This window comes from Macrotis lagotis, chromosome X (assembly GCF_037893015.1).
Source record: "Macrotis lagotis isolate mMagLag1 chromosome X, bilby.v1.9.chrom.fasta, whole genome shotgun sequence".
Classification (NCBI taxonomy): Eukaryota; Metazoa; Chordata; class Mammalia; order Peramelemorphia; family Peramelidae; genus Macrotis; species Macrotis lagotis.
In genome coordinates this window covers 52,514,096-52,532,010 of record NC_133666.1, presented here as the reverse complement: position 1 = coordinate 52,532,010, position 17,915 = coordinate 52,514,096, and positions in this window count along the sequence as shown.

Genomic DNA, 17,915 nt, shown 5'->3' with positions numbered 1-17,915 from the left:
CTTCTCTGGCTCTCTTCTTGCTGAAGGCTGGAGCCTGATACAGTCCATAACAGATACTGAACTAGGGTGGAGTCCTAATGTCGGCCTCTCCCAGATGTTCTCAGTAAGGCTGGCTTGCACATATGGTGTCGAATGCCTCCAAAGAAGATATGAGAAATGAGCACAGCTTAAATATATATATTAAAGAAGCATATCATCTCAACAAAACAGAGCATGAAGCATTTGGGTGACTGCTGTCTCTTCCCAGAAATGTGCAAGCATTTAAAAGACTTCCTGCATACATTCAAAATATTCCCTTTTCCAGGGGAATCATAGATTAGCTATTGACAGTTTCTAAAAGTTTTCCCAAATCACCCTTTGCCAGCTCTTCTATCTAATAGGAAATGAAGATGAAGTTTCTATTTGTTCCAACAATTCATCAGATTTTGCTGCCTCATTGAAGACAGAATAATGGACAGCCATAACTATCATCACCCCCATTTTGAAACTCTACAAATTTGCCAAGTCACATGAACTAAAGAAGCATTTGTTAAATGTCCACTATGTACTAAGCCCTGAGCTGGAAAAGACAGTGATAGATGCATAATGATGCTAGGGCCATGCTTGGAAGGAGCTTTGGGACTTCCGGGATCATTAATTCATCACCAACTGTGATATTTGGAAAAGAGAGAGAAATGCTCTGCGTGATTGAGACAAAGTGCTAGGAGAAGTTGAGAGGGTGTGGTGACTAGAGATGATTTTTATTGGAAGACAATGGGAGGGGACAGTCATGGAAAGCTTCGTGGAGGAAGTGGCCCTTGAATTGAAGCTTGAAGGAATTGGAAGGACTAGTGTCCATAATTAACATTTCTGTAATTCTTGAAGGTTCACAAACCACCAGATAGGCATTCTTTCATCTGATTTTCATGACAACCCTGTGAGGCAGGTAATACTGTTATTATCTCTATTCTATTGATGAGGAAACTGAGGATGGGAGATGGTCACACAACTAGTGCCCATCAGAGGAAGAATTCCAATTCAGTCTCTTCTGACTTCATGGGCAAATATTGGATCCACCACAGAGTGCTGCCTCCTAACACAGATCAGCCACCAACCTGTGACACTTATTTCTTTTTTTCAGTCCTACAATTACAGGTCTCCTCTACAGGCATGCAGAGAAAATTCACCCCCTTACATCCTACCTTCCATCTCCTAGCTTCACATCTTTGCAGATTAGCCTCATGTCTAGTCTCACTTCTACTTCTCAGACTCCCTTGTTTCCTTCAAAACTCATCATAAGCATCACCTCCTATGTGAACTTGTCCCCTCCACCCCCCTCCCAGTTGCCTTGTCTTCTTGTCTGTGTGCCTCAGAGATTCCAAATACATTGGGAGCCTCCTGGTGGCTCATAACACTCCCAAGTGACTGAAACTAGCTGCAAATGGCATTGGGAAATAGTTATCAAAATTAAAATGTTATGAAATAGAGGTAAAAGTAAGCCAGTATGCAGCTTGCAGGGATGCTTCTGTATAGAGTAGTGGTCCTTATTTCGGTTTGAGTTCAACACTACTCCCCATCTTACTATTCCAGACTTATTTACTTTAGTTTATCCCATTAGAAGAGTAATGCCAGTCCTTGGGTCAGAGATTGTTTTGATCTTTCTTTACATCCCTAGTATTTAGCATAACGCTTGGTAGATTGAAGGTGCTTAATAAATATTCATTAATTTGACTTCCCCTACTATTTACCTTGACAGAATATAAGCTCCCTGAGGGCAGGAACTTAGAATTTTGTCCCTGTCTCCCAGCTACTTACTCCAGTGTGTGCTCAATGCTTGTTGATTGGTTATCTGTCTAAGCATCCCCAGCATTCTTGGTCATTTTGTAAGAGGCTACTGTGCATTAGACATTGTCCTTTGTGCAATGGTGCAATGGACTGGACATGGGGGCGGTCCATTCCCCATGCAATGTTTGCGATTTGGAGTCTAAGTTGCTAGAAGGCGTGGACACTATGTATTGGTCTCTTGTTCACTCCAGCCCCTACACCCAGCTCTGAAAGGTATCTCAGCATACCACTTGCCAACAACTTTCTGCATAGGGTCTTGCCCCTAAGAGCAGCATCAGATTCCATAAAGCCTCCATGAAAATCATGGCTTTCCTAACTTTCTCATGCAGTGCTTGCTGTAACTAATCTCCAAGCTTCTTTTTATAAAGGAAAGTGTGCAGACAAGTTAGAAGCTTGCATTTCTTTCTACACAGGCAGACTCTGAAGGAATGTATGCAGTTAAAAATATCCAGAAATTCCAAAATGGCTCAGAGTGATTAAGAGCTGAATCCTGGAGTCTAACACAGTGATTTCCCTCTTATTGTTTTTCTCCATCATCAGAGCACATTGTCATTACAGGTGTGCAGTCCTGTGTAGCTGGTTCTTTTTTTGCCATTTGCATTTCAGTACTTCCACCAATAATGGTTAGACACCTGCTATCTAGAAAACATTCTTCTAGACTAGGGGTTCCTGACCTTTTTCTGTTTGTGTCATACACCCATTTTGGTAATACAGAGAAACTTATGGACCCCTTTTCAAATGATATTTTTTTAAATGCAGAAAATAAAATATATAGGATTGCAACATAAAACCAATTATATTGAAAGAGTGTTATCAAAATATAAAGAAAAAATTTATCCTTCAACTGTGCTAGTGAGATATTGTTTAGACAAAATAGGAGGACCAAATATTGTCTGTGTGTGTGTGTCTGTGTCTGTGTGTGTGTGTCTGTGTCTGTGTGTGTGTGTCTGTGTCTCTGGGTGTGTGTGTGTGTCTGTGTCTCTGTGTGTGTGTCTGTGTCTGTGTGTCTGTGTCTCTGGGTGTGTGTGTCTGTGTCTCTGGGTGTGTGTGTGTCGGTGTCTCTGGGTATGTGTGTCTCTGGGTGTGTGGGTGTCTGTGGGTGTGGGTGTCTGTGGGTGTGTCTGTGTGTCTATGTGTCTCTGTGTGTATCTCTGGGTATGTTTGTGTGTGTGTCTGGGTGTCTCTGTGTGTGTCTGTGTCTCTGGGTGTCTGTGCCTGTGTGTGTCTCTGTGTGTTTCTGCATGTGTGTCTGTGCCTGTGTGTGTCTCTGTGTGTTTCTGCATGTGTGTCTGTGCCTGTGTGTGTCTCTGTGTGTTTCTGCATGTGTGTCTGTGCCTGTGTGTGTCTCTGTGTGTTTCTGCATGTGTGTCTCTGTGTGTTTCTGCATGTGTGTCTGTGCCTGTGTGTGTCTCTGTGTGTTTCTGCATGTGTGTCTGTGCCTGTGTGTGTCTCTGTGTGTTTCTGCATGTGTGTCTGTGCCTGTGTGTGTCTCTGTGTGTTTCTGCATGTGTGTCTGTGCCTGTGTGTGTCTCTGTGTGTTTCTGCATGTGTGTCTGTGCCTGTGTGTGTCTCTGTGTGTTTCTGCATGTGTGTCTGTGCCTGTGTGTGTCTCTGTGTGTTTCTGCATGTGTGTCTGTGCCTGTGTGTGTCTCTGCGTGCGTGTCTGTGTCTGTGTGTGTCTCTGCGTGCGTGTCTGTGTCTGTGTGTGTCTCTCTCTGTGTGCCTGTGTGTGTGTGTGACTTGGTGTCTGTGTGTGTGTGTGACTTGGTGTCTGGGTGTGTCTGTTTCTGGCTGTGTCTGTTTCTGGCTGTGTCTGTTTCTGGGTGTGCAGGTGTGCCCAGGCACTGTTCCTGGGTATACCCGGTTGTGTCTGAGTATGTCTGGGTGTGTCTGGGTATGTTGAGTTGTGTCTATGTGTGTCTTGGTGTCTCTGTGTGTCTCTGGTTCTGTGTGTCTCTGGGTGTGTGTCTGTGTGTCTCTGGGTGTGTGTCTGGGTGACTCTGGGTGTGTGTCTGGGTGTCTCTGGGTGTGTGTCTGTGTCTCTAGGTGTGTCCCTGTCTCTGGGTGTGTCTGCATGTGTGCATGTGTGTGTGTGTGTCTCTGGGTGTGTCTGCATGTGTCTGTGTCTTTGTGTGTCTCTGAATGTCTGTCTGTGTCTGTGTGTGTCTGCATGTGTGTCTGTGTGTCAGTGTGTGTGTCTCTGTGTGTGTCTGTGTGTCCCTTTACCTGTGTGTCAGGGTGTGTGTGTCTGGGTGTCTGTGTGACTTGGTGTCTGGGTGTGTATGTCTGGGGTGTGTGTGTCTGGGTGTGTCTGTATCTGTGCGTGTCTGTGTGTCTGTGTCTCTGGGTGAGTCTGGGTGTGTCTGGGTGTCTGGGTGTCTGGGTGTGTCTGTGTCTGTGGGTCTGTGTCTGGGTGGCTGTGTGTATCTGTTTCTGTGTGTCTGTGTCTGGGTGTATCTGTGTCTCTGCGTGTGTGTCTGTGTCTGAGTGTCTCTGTGTGTGTCTGTGTCTTGTGTGTCTGCGTGTGTGTCTGCGTGTGTGTCTCTCTGGCTGTCTGGGTGTGTGTGTCTGCGTGTGTGTGACTTGGTGTCTGGGTGAGTCTGGGTGTCTGGGTGTGTCTGTTTCAGGGTGTGTCTGTTTCAGGGTGTGTCTGTGTATCTCTATGTGTGACTGTGTCTCTGTGTGTGTGTCTGTATGTGAGTCTCTGGGTGTGTGTCTCTAGGTGTCTGTGTGTCTCTGGGGGTGTGTGTCTCTGGGTGTCTCTGTGTGCATATGTCTCTGGGTGTCTGTGTGTGTCTGATTGTGCCTGGGTGTGTCTGGGTGTGCCTGGGTGTGTCTGGGTGTGTCTGGGTGTGCTTGGGTGTGCCTGGGTGTGTCTGAGTGTGCCTGGGTGTGTCTGAGTGTGTCTGGGTGTGCCTGGGCGTGCGCGGGTGTGCCTGGGCGTGCGCGGGTGTGCCCGGGCGTGCCAAGGCACTGTTCCTGGGTATGTGCGGTTGTGTCTGGGTGTGTCTGGGTGTGCCTGGGCGTGTCTGGGTGTGCCTGGGCGTGTCTGGGTGTGCCCGGGCGTGTCTGGGTGTGCCTGGGCGTGTCTGGGTGTGCCCGGGCGTGTCTGGGTGTGCCTGGGTGTGCCCGGGTGTGCCCTGGTGTGCCTCGGCGTGTCTGGGTGTGCTCGGGTGTGTCTGGGTGTGCCCAGGTTTGTGTGTCTGTGTGTCTCTATGTGTGTCTCTGTGTGTGTCTCTGGGTGTCTCCGAGTGTGTGTCTGTCTCTATGTGTGTCTGTGTGTGTGTCTCTGGGTGTCTCTGGTTGAGTGTGTCCCTGGGTGTCTCTGGTGGTGTGTGTCTCTGGGTGTCTCTGTGTGTGTCTATCTCTGGGTGTGTCTGGGTGTGTCTGGGTGTCTCTGTATGTGTGTGTCTGGGTGTCTCTGTGTCTCTGGGTGTGTCTGCGTGTGTGTCTGTGTCTCTGCATGTGTGTCTGTGTGTGACTCTGCATGTGTGTGTGTCTGTGTGTGTCTGTGTGTCTCTGCATGTGTGTCTGTGTCTGTGTGTCTCTGCATGTGTGTCTGTGTCTGTGTGTCTCTGCATGTGTCTGTGTCTGTGTGTCTCTGCATGTGTGTCTGTGTCTTGTGTGTGTCTGTGTGTGTCTCTGTATCTGTGTATGTGTCTCTGTGTCTGGGTGTGTGTGTGACTTGGTGTCTGGGTGTGTGTGTGTCTGGGTGTGTGTGTGTGTCTGGATGTGTCTGGGTGTCTGGGTGTGTCTGTTTCTGCATGTGTCTGTTTCTGGGTGTGTCTGGGTGTGTCTGGGGGTGTATCTGTCTACGTGTTTCTGTGTCTGGGTGTGTTTGTGTCTCTGTGTGTGTCTCGGTTTTTCTGTGTGTATCTGTGTGTGTATCTGTCTGTGTGTATCTGTGTGTGTATCTGTGTGTGTTTGTGTCTCTGTATGTGTCTGGGTTTGTCTGTGTGTGTGTTTGTGTGTTTGTGTGTCTGCATTTGCATGTGTGTCTGGGTCTGTGTGTGTGTGTCTGGGTCTTTCTGTGGGTGGGTCTGGGTCTCTGGGTGTGTCTCTGTCTCTGGGTGTGTTTGTGTCTCTGGGTTTGTCTGGGTTTGTCTTTGTGAGTGTCTCTGTGTGTGCCTATGTTTGTGCCTGCGTGTGAGTCTGGATGTGTGTTTGTGTCTCTGCATGTCTGCATGTGTATCTCTAGGTGTGTGTGTCTCTGGGTGTGTCTGTGTGTCTGTGTGTGTCTGGGTGTGTCTGATTCTTCGAGAGTGTGCCCGGGTGTGTCTGAGTGTGCTTGGGTGTGCCCGGGTGTGTCTGAGTGTGCCCATGCGTGTCTGGGCGTGTGCAGGTGTGCCCAGGCACTCTTCCCAGGTATGACAGGTTGTGTCTGGGTGTGCCCGGGTGTGTGTGGGTGTGCCCAAGTGTGTCTGGGTATGCTGGGGTGTGCCCGGGTGTGGCCAGGTGTGTCTGGTTGTGTCTCGGTGTGCCAGGGCATTGTGCCCCTGTGTGTCTGGATGTCCCCGGGTGTGTCTGCATGTGCCTGGGTGTGCCTGGGTATGCCCGGGTGTGTCTGGGTGTCTCTGTGTCTATGGGCATGTCTGTATCTCTGGGCGTGTCTGTGTCTCTGTGTGTGTCTTGGTGTGTGTGTCTGTGTGTATGTGTGTGTGTCTCTGCGTATGTGTCTGTGTGTGTCTCTGTGTGTCTCTTTGAGTCTGTGTCTCTGCGTGTCTGTGTCTGTGTGTGTCTCTGTGTCTGGGTGTGTCTGTGTGTCTCTGTGTCTGTGTGTGTTTGGTTGTGTCTGTATGTATCTGGTTGTGTCTTTGGTTGTCTGGTTGTGTCTGTGTGTGTCTGGTTGTGTCTGGTTGTCTGGTTGTGTCTGGGTGTGTCTGGGTGTCTCTGGGTATCTCTGGGTGTCTGTGTGTGTATCTCTGGGTGTCTCTGTGCCTCTGTGTGTGTGTGCCTCTGGGTGTGTTTGTGTGTGTCTGGTTGTGTCTGGGTGTCTCTGGGTATCTCTGGGTGTCTGTGTCTGTGTGTATCTGTGTGTGTGTCTGTGTTAGTGTCTGTTTCTGTGTGTGTCTGTGTATGTGTTTGTGTGTGTGTGTGTGTGTGTGTGTCAGCACCATACACATATATGTGACTAACCTGCCACCTTGCTTGATAATGACATGATCGAGCTGGAAAAGTGATATGTAAGGGTGAATGGGAAGTTTGCTGCCATCGAGCTTTTACAAAAGGCACAAGCACAAGAGTCATTGGATCAGAGGGGATCCAGTTTGGGTGAAACTGTTGAGGGGCAGTCAAATTAATGAGCATTTCTTAAGCAACTTTGATCTACCAAGCATTATGCTAAATTCTAGGGATATAAAGAAAGCTCAAAACAACCTCTGGCCCAAGGATTTGGCATTACCCTTCCAATGGGGTAAACTAAAGTAAATAAGGCTGGAATAGTAATATGGGGAGTAATTTAAGCTTTATTTAATAGGTTAGAGGAAGCCTTTGATGAGTTTTTAATCAGAGTAGTGATATGACCAGACTCCTATTTCTGATCATATGAGAAAACAGATAATTCTGGCACAAACTAAAGAATTTATTCAAGGGGAGAAAGGGTGCTTATACTCTGTGGGAGACTATTCTAATAGCTTTGGCAGATATAATGTAGGCCTGTGCTAGACTATATCTACTTATCTGATTTTACTACAAATGTGATTCCTTTTTAAGCCCTTTTCAGTGCCACAGGGTCAACTTTTTTTGTCTCACTGACATACAGATGCCATCTGGCAACTAAACAATCACTTTCTCCTCTGCTTTTTAAGGAGAAAGGGGAGGGGGCACATTTTTTATGTTATTGTTTTTGTATCACTCTCTCTTACAATTAATTACAGTTTTAAAGATCTGATAAAGAAATCTTGTCTGACATAGAATATAATATTTTGGCCTAGTGCTCCCTCATTCCTCCTCCATGAAAGAGGTAGCAGTTTTGCTATCTCTTCTTCAGCACTTTTGCTTACCTCATTTACATTATTGTAGACATGTTTGTATTTTAGTGGCACTTATTTAATTTCTCATCAGTTCATATAAATTTTTCCATTTTTGAATTTTTTGCTTTTGTCATTATTGAACAATTTTTTTTACAACCATATCATACCTTTTGTATTACCCAATTGATGGTTACCCACTTTAGTTTTACTTTTTTGCCACCCAAAATAGTTAAATGGCCCTGCAGTAGATAATGTTGGACTTGGAGTCAGAAGGACCCAAGTTCAAATTTGACTTCAAACACTCACTACCTGTGTGACCCTGAGCAAGTCACTTAACTTGCCTCAGTTTCTTCATCTGCAAAATGAGTTGGAGAAGGAACTAGCAAGCCACTCCAATGTCTTTGCTGAAAACCCTAAAAATGGGGTCATAAGGAGTTGGACACGGCTGAAAATGCTGAAAAACAACAAAAAAAGTGCTACCTTGAATATATATACTTTTTAAAGGCTTTTTTGCAAGGCAAACAGGATTAAGTGGCTTGCACAAGGCCACACAGCTAGGTAATTATTAAGTGTCTGAGACAAGATTTGAACCCAGGTACTCCTGACTCCAGGGCCAGTGCTTTATCTGCTACGCCACCTAGCCAACCCATATATATACTTTTTTTTAGTATATATTACATTTTTATTTCTGTCTTTACCTTCCTTGGATTATAAGCCCAGTAGTGGAGTTTCTGGGTCAAAGGGTTGGGCAATATAGTTCCTTTTTTGCAAAAATACTAATTTCCACTTTTCTTCTCATCAGTTTTGAAGGCATTTCTTCTTTTTTCTGTTTTTAGGATTTTGCAAGGCAAACGGGGTTAAGTGACTTGCCCAAGGCCACACAGCTAGGTAATTTTTAAGTGTCTGAGACCAGATTTGAACCCAGGTACTCCTGACTTCAGGGCCGGTGCTTTTATCCACTGCCCCACCTAGCTGCACCAGAGGCATTTCTTTAAATAAATTTTCTTGATCTTTAATTTTTTTACATCATCTGTTTTCCCTCTGTATCCCTCTCCTACCTCCTCCCCTAGAGCTATCCCTTATTATAAAGACTTTTGAAAAAGAAAAAAGGGAAAAAAACGTTCCTAAACTAGCCACCATAACAACAAAATCTGACATCGCTTAGTATTTCATAGTCTTCACCCGCTGCCACCTCTACAAAGAAGCATTCAATTTCTTTTTTTTATTAAAGAAATTATTTGAATTTTACAATTTTCTCCCAATCTTGCTTCCCTCCCCCCACCCCCACCCCACAGATAGCACTCTGTCAGTCTTTACTTTGTTTCCATCTTGTACTTTGCTCCAAATTGGGTGTGATGAGAGAGAAATCATATCCTTAAAGAGAGCAGAATTCTCAGAGGTAACCAGATCAGACAATAAGATATCTGTGTTTTTTTTCCCCAAATTAAAGGGAATAGCCCTTGTACTTTGTTCAAACTCCACAGCTCCTTATCTGGATACAGATGGTACTCTCCTTTGCAGACAGCCCAAACTTGTTCCCAATTGTTGCACTGATGGAATGAGCAAGTCCTTCAAGGTTGAACATCACTCCCATGTTGCTGTTAGGGTGTACAGTGTTTCTCTGGTTCTGCTCATCTCACTCATCATCAGTTCATGCAGATCCCTCCAGGCTTCCCTGAAATCCCATCCCTCCTGGTTTCTAATAGAACAATAGTGTTCCATGACATACATATACCACAGTTTGCTAAGCCACTACCCAATTGAAGGACATTTACTTGATTTCCAATTCTTTGCCACCACAAACAGGTCTGCTATAAATATTTTTGTACAAGTAATGTTTTTACCCTTCTTCAGGGTATAGACCCAGTAGTGGTATTGCTGGGTCAAAGGGTATGCACATTTTTGTTGCCCTTTGGGCATAGTTCCAAATAGCTCTCCAGAAAGGTTGGATGAGTTCACAGCTCCACCAACAGTGTAATAGTGTCCCAGAATTTCCCACCTTTGTTTGCATTTTTTTCATTAAGCTCCTGGCAATTCTTGACTTTTTATTTCTCCATATGAATTTACTTACAATTTTTTCTAACTCATTAAAGTATTTTTTTGGAATTTTGATTGGTAGGGAACTAAACAGATAGTTTAGTTTTGGTAGAATTGTAATTTTTATTATATTAGCTCTACCTATCCATGAGCAGTTGATATTTTCCGAGTTATTTAAATGTGATTCTGAGTCTGTCTTGGCAAATAGACTCCCAAATATTTTACACTGTCTGAGGTTACTTTGAATGGGATTTCTCTTTCTAGCTCTTCCTGCTGTTTCTTGCTAGACATATATAGAAAAGTTAAGGATTTATTGGGGTTTATTTTATAACGTGCAACTTTGCTGAAATTGATAATTGTTTCCAGTAGTTTTTTAGATGATTTCTTGGGATTCTCTAGGTAGACCATCATGTCATCTGTGAAGAGTGAGAGTTTTGTCTCTTCCTTCCCAGTTCTAATTCCTTCAGTTTCTTTTTCTTCTCTAATTGTTGATGCTAACATTTCTAATACAATATTGAATAGTAGTGGTGATAATGGGCACCCTTGTTTCACCCCTGATCTTATTGGGAATGCCTCTAGCCTCTCCCCATTGAATATAATGCTTGTTGATGGTTTCAGATAGATACTGCTAATTATTTTAAGGAATAGTCCATTTATTCCTACACTCTTTAGTGTTTTTAATAGGAATGGATGCTGTATTTTGTCAAAAGCTTTTTCAGCATCTATTGATATGATCATATGGTTTCTGATAGGTTTGTTATTGATATAATAGAGTATACTAACAGTTTTCCTAATATTGAACCAACCCTGCATTCCTGGAATAAATCCTACTTGATCATAATGTATTATCCCAGTGATGACTTGTTGTAGTCGTTTTGCTAAGATTTTATTTAGGATTTTTGCATCTATATTCATCAGGGAAATAGGTCTATAATTTTCTTTCTCTGTTTTACCTCTTCCTGGTTTAGGTAACAGTACCATATTGGTTTCATAGAAAGAGTTAGGCAGAGTTCCATCTTTCCCTATTTTTCCAAAGAGTTTATATAGGATTGGAACCAATTGTTCCTTAAATGTTTGGTAGAATTCACTTGTGAATCCATCAGGCCCTGGAGATTTTTTTAGGGAGTTCAATAATGGCTTGTTGAATTTCTTTTTCTGAGATAGGGTTGTTTAGGTATTTAATCTCTTCTTCATTTAACCTGGGCAACTTATAGTTTTGTAAATATTCATCCATTTCACTTAGATTATCAAATTTATTGGCATAGAGTTGGGCAAAATAATTTTGAATTATTACTTTAATTTCTTCCTCATTGGTGGTGAGTTCACCTTTTTCATTTATAATATTAGCAATTTGGTTTTCTTCTTTTTTTTAATCAAATTGACCAGAGATTTATCAATTTTATTGGTTTTTTCATAATACCAACTTTTGGTTTTATTTATTAATTCAATAGTTTTTTGCTTTCAATTTTATTAATTTCTCCTTTAATTTTTAAAATTTCTAATTTGGTATTTGATTGGGGATTTTTGATTTGTTCTTTCTCTAATTTTTTTAGTTGCATGTTTAGTTCATTGATTTCCTCTTTCTCCAATTTATTCATATAAGCATTTAGAGCTATAATATATCCCCTGAGAGTTGCTTTGAATGAATCCCATAGGTTTTGGTATGTTGTTTCATTATTATCATTATCTAGGATAAAATGGTTAATTCTTTCTATAATTTGTTTTTTGGCCCACTCATTTTTTAAAATGAGGTTATTCAGTTTCCAATTTGCTCTGGGTCTATATCTGCTTGGCCCAGTATTGCATATGACTTTTATTGCATTGTGATCTGAGAAAGATGTATTCACTATTTCTGCCTTTCTGCAGTTGATCATTAGGTTTTTATGTCTTAGTACATGGTCAATTTTTGTATAAGTTCCATGTACTGCAGAGAAAAAGGTATATTCCTTTCTATCCCCATTCAGTTTCTTCCATAAGTCTACCATAACTAATTTTTCTAACAATCTATTTACCTCCCTAATTACTTTCTTGTTTGTTTTATGATTTGATTTATCTCGATCTGATAGTGGGAGGTTGAGGTCTCCTACTAGTAGAGTTTTGCTGTCTATGTCTTCCTGTAATTCTTTAGCTTCTCCTCTAAGAATTTGGGTGCTGTCCCACTGGGTGCATATACATTCAATATTGAAATGACTTTATTGTCTATGGTACCTTTTAGGAGGATGAAGTTTCCTTCCTTATCTCTTTTAATGCTATCTATTTTTGCTGCTGCTTTGTCTGAGATAAGGATTGCTACCCCTGCTTTTTTTACTTCAGCTGAAGCAAAATATATTTTGCTACAACCTTTTACCTTTACTCTGTATGTATCTCTCTGCTTCAAATGAGTTTCTTGTAAGCAGCATATTGTAGGATTCTGGTTTTTAATCCACTCTGCTATTTGCTTACATTTTAAGGGAGAGTTCATCCCATTCACATTCAAGGTTATGATTACTAATTCTTTATTTCCCTCTGTGCTATCTTCCCTCTGTTTGTATTTTCCCCTCCCCCCTTTTATCCATATTTCCCAGTATTTTGTTTTTGAATACCACCCCCTTCAGTATGCTGGTCCTCCTATATCACTTTCCTCTATCCCTTTCTTTCCCCTTTCCCTTTTTCCTTCCCTTCCTTTTGTTATTTCCCTTTATTTTCCCCACTCCCCTTCCCTTTCTCCATCCCCCCCTCCCCTTTTCCCCATTTAATACTTGAAAGGTTAGATGTTTTATAAGTTAACTGAGTATATGTAGGTTGACTTTAAGCCAAGTCTGATGAGAAGAAGATTCAGGTGTTTCTCCTCTGCTCCCTTCTTCCCCTCTATTACCATAGGTTTTTTGTACCTCTTAGTGTAATGAGATTTGTCCCATTCAGTCCCCTCCCTCCTCCCATCTCTTTCCTGTCCCCCTTTTTAGGGAGGTAGTGTATTTTTTTAGACCATTCTATCTAGGTCATAGAAAATTCTGAGTGTCTGTCCCTTCTAGTTCAGTATATTCTATTGGATAGAGTCAAAATTCCTGAGAGTTATTAGAGTCTTTCTCCCAAGTGGGGTTAAAGCCAGTTACATCCCATTAGATATCAGTTTCATGGATAGGTCATGGATGTCCATCATTTCGGGCTAGGTGTATTCTCTCTGTTAGAGTTACATTTCTCAGGATTTATGAGAGTCTCTTTCCCCCCCCCCCCCCATGCTGGAATATAGCCAGTTTCAACTTACTGGATTGCATTTTTTCCTTTTACCGCCCCCCCCCTTTTTTTTAACCTTTTCATGTGTCTCTTGAACCTCCTGTTTGATATCCAAATTTTCTTTTTAGCTCTGGTCTTTTCATCAGAAATTTTTGGAATTCTTCCATTTCGTTAAATGTCCATCTTTTTCCCTGGAAGAGAAGGCTCACCTTTGCAGGAAAGTAGATTCTTGGCTGCATTCCAAGCTCCCGTGCTCTTCAAAATATCTCGTTCCAGGCCCTTCGATCCCTTAAAATTGATGCATCCAGGTCCTGTGTGATCCTTACTGTGGCTCCTTGATATTTAAATTGCTTCTTTCTGGCTGCTTGCAGGATTTTCTCTTTTATCTGATAGTTCTGCAGTTTGGCCACAACATTCCTTGGTGTTTTCATTTTAGGATCTTTTTCTGGTGGGGATCGATGTACTCTTTCAATAACTACTTTGCCCTCCGATTCCATGATATCAGGGCAGTTTTCCATCACTAGATCCTGTAATATTAAGTCCAGGCTTTTTTTCTCTTCAATGTTTTCAGGAAGTCCTATAATTTTCAGGTTGCCTCTCCTCGATCTATTCTCGAGGTCAGTAGTTTTGTTGATGAGGTATTTTACATTTGCTTCTATTTTTTCTACTTTTTGATTTTGTTTAACTGACTCTTCCTGTCTCCTGGAGTCATTAGTTTTTGTAGACTCTGTTCTTTTTTGGGGGGAGGAGTTTTCTTCATTAACCTTTTGCAACTCCTTTTCCAATTGGTCAATTCTACATTTGAAAGAGCTTTCCATTTGACCAATTGAGGTTTTGAGAGAATTAATTTCTTTTTGCATTTGCTCATTTGAGGATCTGAGAGGTTTTTTCTCCTTTTGTGTTTGTCCAATTGTACTTTCTAAGGTTTTCTTTCTTGTTGCAAGGTATTGTCTCTCCCAAATTTTTAAGCTCCATCCTTATTTCTTCAAGGAAGTCTTTCTGTGCTGGAGACCAGATTGTATTCTCCTCAGAGGTTCCAGGTCTCTCTGAGTTGGGGTCTTTCCCTTCCAGAAATTTTTCTATGGGTCCACCTTTTCGCTGACCCTTCTTCATTATGCTAAGACCTTGAGTTGGGGGAGGCTGGTTCACCTGGGCTTGGGATCGCTAAAGGCTTTACTGAGTGCAGTTTCTCTGGCTGGCCAGTAGCAGGTGCTGGTTGCCCTCTCTGGAGTGTCTGTGACGTTGGTTGGGAGGCCTTCTCCCTTTGCTCAAAGGGAGGAGTTGGAACTATTGAATTCTTTTGCCTTCAATCAATGGTGGGCTTTACCCTGGCCTGAGGTCATTCCTCAGCTGGGCTGGTTCTTCTGCTCACACACCTGGGCCTGAGGCAGAATTAGTTTGCATTTGTTTGGGAGGAGGCCTCTGTGCAATGGAGGCGTGGACTCAGAGTTTCTCAGACCTGAGGAGCCCAGGGATGGTGTCCGCAGCTGTCCTGCACCAGACCTCTCCCCGCAGCCCCTTCCCCAAGCTCCAGGGGGACAGCACCAACACCAGCACCTCTGCTTCCCCACGGACCCAAGCCCCCCTCGTACAGCCCCACCGCTGATCCAGCAGATCTGGCTCTCCGGCCCTCAGACTCCTGGCTGCTCTTCCCTGGGAGCCCAGACTCACCTGCCGGTACTCAGCCAAGGCTGCTGAGGGAGACAAATCCTGAGGTAGATTTTTCTCTCCTGGCTTTTCTTTCTGGGTTTCCTGGTTCAGAATTCTTTTAAGAGGTTTGTTTCATGTGATAGATGGGGAAGAGATCAGGAGACTTTAGAACTGTGCCTGTCTTCTCTCCGCCATCTTCAGAAGCATTCAATTTCGAGAGTTTTGATATCTTTCTCATTCTTTTTGATTATACGGTTACAGTCATCATGCATATTTTTCCTAGTGCTATTTACTTCCTTCTGAATCAGTTCATATGTCTTTCTATGCTTCGCTATAGTTATCATTTTCATAATTTTTATAGTACAGTAATAATCCATTACATCCGTATGCCGCAATTCAATTCAGCCTTTGGAGGTTGCATCTATTTTGTTTATAGTTTATCTTGATCTTTTGATGTAATTATACATTTTAGGATTTTTGGTTGGTTTTTAAAATGTTTTCATACCAGGAAAGTCATCACTTGAATTTTCTTCATCATAAAACAGGCTAAGTGTGTTGGGGGAAACAAACTAAAAGATGTACATGGATGAGGCCACATGATACAGTTGAAAAAGGCCTGATCTGGGACTTGAGATGACATCACAGGTTACATTTCTGGTCATCTCGCTGTATGAATTTGAACAAATCACTCAGTTTCCTTTTCTCTGTTTCTGTCCTCAGGAAGACGATGAGACTCGGAGTCTCTAATTGGACAATGCTGGATAGCAAAAAACACATAGAGTTTAAAGTCAGGAGATGTGGCCTCAATGACTATGCTGTGTGTTAGCTTAGCCAAGTTCTTTGACTGCTTATGGGACCTGAGGGATCTTCTGGTCTAGACACTTCACTTGGGAGTTTAGGAGAGCAAGCTCTAGAAAGGATAGGTGACTTACCAAAGTCATACAGATAGGAAACCACAGAGCCAAGTAACTTTAATTTCTTTTTTCATTTATTTTTATTAAAGATATTATTTGAGTTTTACAATTTTTCCCCCCAATCTTGCTTCCCTCCCCCCACCCCACCCCCCATGGAAAGCAATCTGTCAGTCTTCACTTTGTTTCCATGTTGTACCTTGATCCAAATTGGGTATGATGAGAGAGACATAATATCCTTAAAGAGGAGAAGAGAAGTCTAAGAGGTAACAAGATCAGACAATAAGGTAACTGGTTTTTTTTTCTAAATTAAAGGGAATACTCCTTGAACTTTGTCCAAACTCCACAGATCCTTATCTGGATACAGATGGCACTCTTCTTTGAAGACAGCCCAAAATTGTTCCCAATTGTTGCACTGATGGAATGAGCAAGTCCTTCGAGGTTGAACCTCATTCCCATGTTGCTGTTAGGGTGTACAGTGTTTTTCTGGTTCTGCTCATCTCACTCATCATCAGTTCATGCAGATCCCTCCAGGCTTCCCTGAAATCCCATCCCTCCTGGTTTCTAATAGAACAATAGTGTTCCATGACATACATATAACACAGTTTGCTAAGCCATTCCTTAATTGAAGGACATTTATTTGATTTCCAATTCTTTGCCACCACAAACAGGTCTGCTATAAATATTTTTGTACAAGTAATGTTTTTACCCTTCTTCAGGGTATAGACCCAGTAGTGGTATTGCTGGGTGAAAGGGTTTGCACATTTTTGTTGCCCTTTGGGCATAGTTCCAAATAGCTCTCCAGAAAGGCTGGATGAGTTCACAGCTCCACCAACAGTGTAATAGTGTCCCAGATTTCCCACAACCCTTCCAACAATGATCATTATCCTTCCTGGTCATATTGGGCAATCTGAGAGATGTGAGGTGGTACCTCAGAGAAGCTTTAATTTGCATTTCTCTAATAATTTATGATTTAGAACATTTTTTCATATGGCTATGGATTGCTTTGATCTCCTCATCTGTAAATTGCCTTTGCATATCCTTTGACCATTTGTCAATTGGGGAATGGCTTTTTGTTTTAAAAATATGACTCAGTTCTCTGTATATTTTAGAAATGAGTCCTTTGTCAGAATCATTAGTTGTAAAGATTGTTTCCCAACTTACTACATTTCTTTTGATCTTGGTTACATTGTTTTTATCTGTGCAAAAGCTTTTTAATTTAATGTAATTGAAACCATCTAATTGGTTTTTGGTGATGTTCTCCAACTCTTCCTTAGTCATAAACTGCTCCCCTTTCCATATATCTGACAGGTAAACTAATCCTTGATCTTCTAATTTGCTTATTGTTTTTTATGTCTAAGTCCTGTAACCATTTGGATGTTACCTTGGTAAAGTGTGTGAGGTGTTGGTCTAATCTAAATTTCTTCCATACTGACTTCAATTATCCCAGCAGCTTTTATCAAAGAGGAAGTTTTTATCCCAGTGGCTGGACTCTTTGGGTTTTTCAAACAGCAGATTACTATAATCATCTCCTGCTTGTCCACCACTCTATTTCTTAGCCAATACCAAACAGTTTTGATGACTGATGTTTTATAATATAATTTTAGATCAGGTAGGGCTAAGCCACCTTCTTTTGCACTTTTTTTCATTAAGCTCCTGTCAATTCTTGACTTTTTATTTCTCCATATGAATTTACTTAAAATTTTTCTAACTCATTAAAGTAATTTTTTGGAATTTTGATTGGTAGGGCACTAAACAGATAGTTTAGTTTTGGTAGAATTGTCATTTTTATTATGTTAGCTCTACCTATCCATGAGCAGTTGATATTTGCCCAGTTATTTATCTGATTTAATTTGTGTGAGAAGTGTTTTATAATTGTTTTCAAAAAGATTCTGAGTCTCTCTTGGCAAATAGACTCCCAAGTATTTTATATTGTCTGAGGTTACTTTGAATGGGATATCTCTTTCTAGCTCTTCTTGCTGTATCTTGCTAGCCATATATAGAAAAGTTGAGGATTTATGAGGGTTCGTTTTATAACCTGCAACTTTGGTAAAATTGCTCATTGTTTCCGGTAGCTTTTTGGATGATTTCTTGGGATTCTCTAGGTAGACCATCATGTCATCTGCAAAGCGTGAGAGTTTTGTCTCTTCTTCACAATTCTAATTCCTTCAATTTCTTTTTCTTCTCTAATTGTTGATGCTAATATTTCTAATACAATATTGAATAGTAGTGATGATAATGGGCACCCTTGTTTCACCCCTGATTTTATTGGGAATGCCTCTAGCCTCTCCCCATTAAATATAATGCT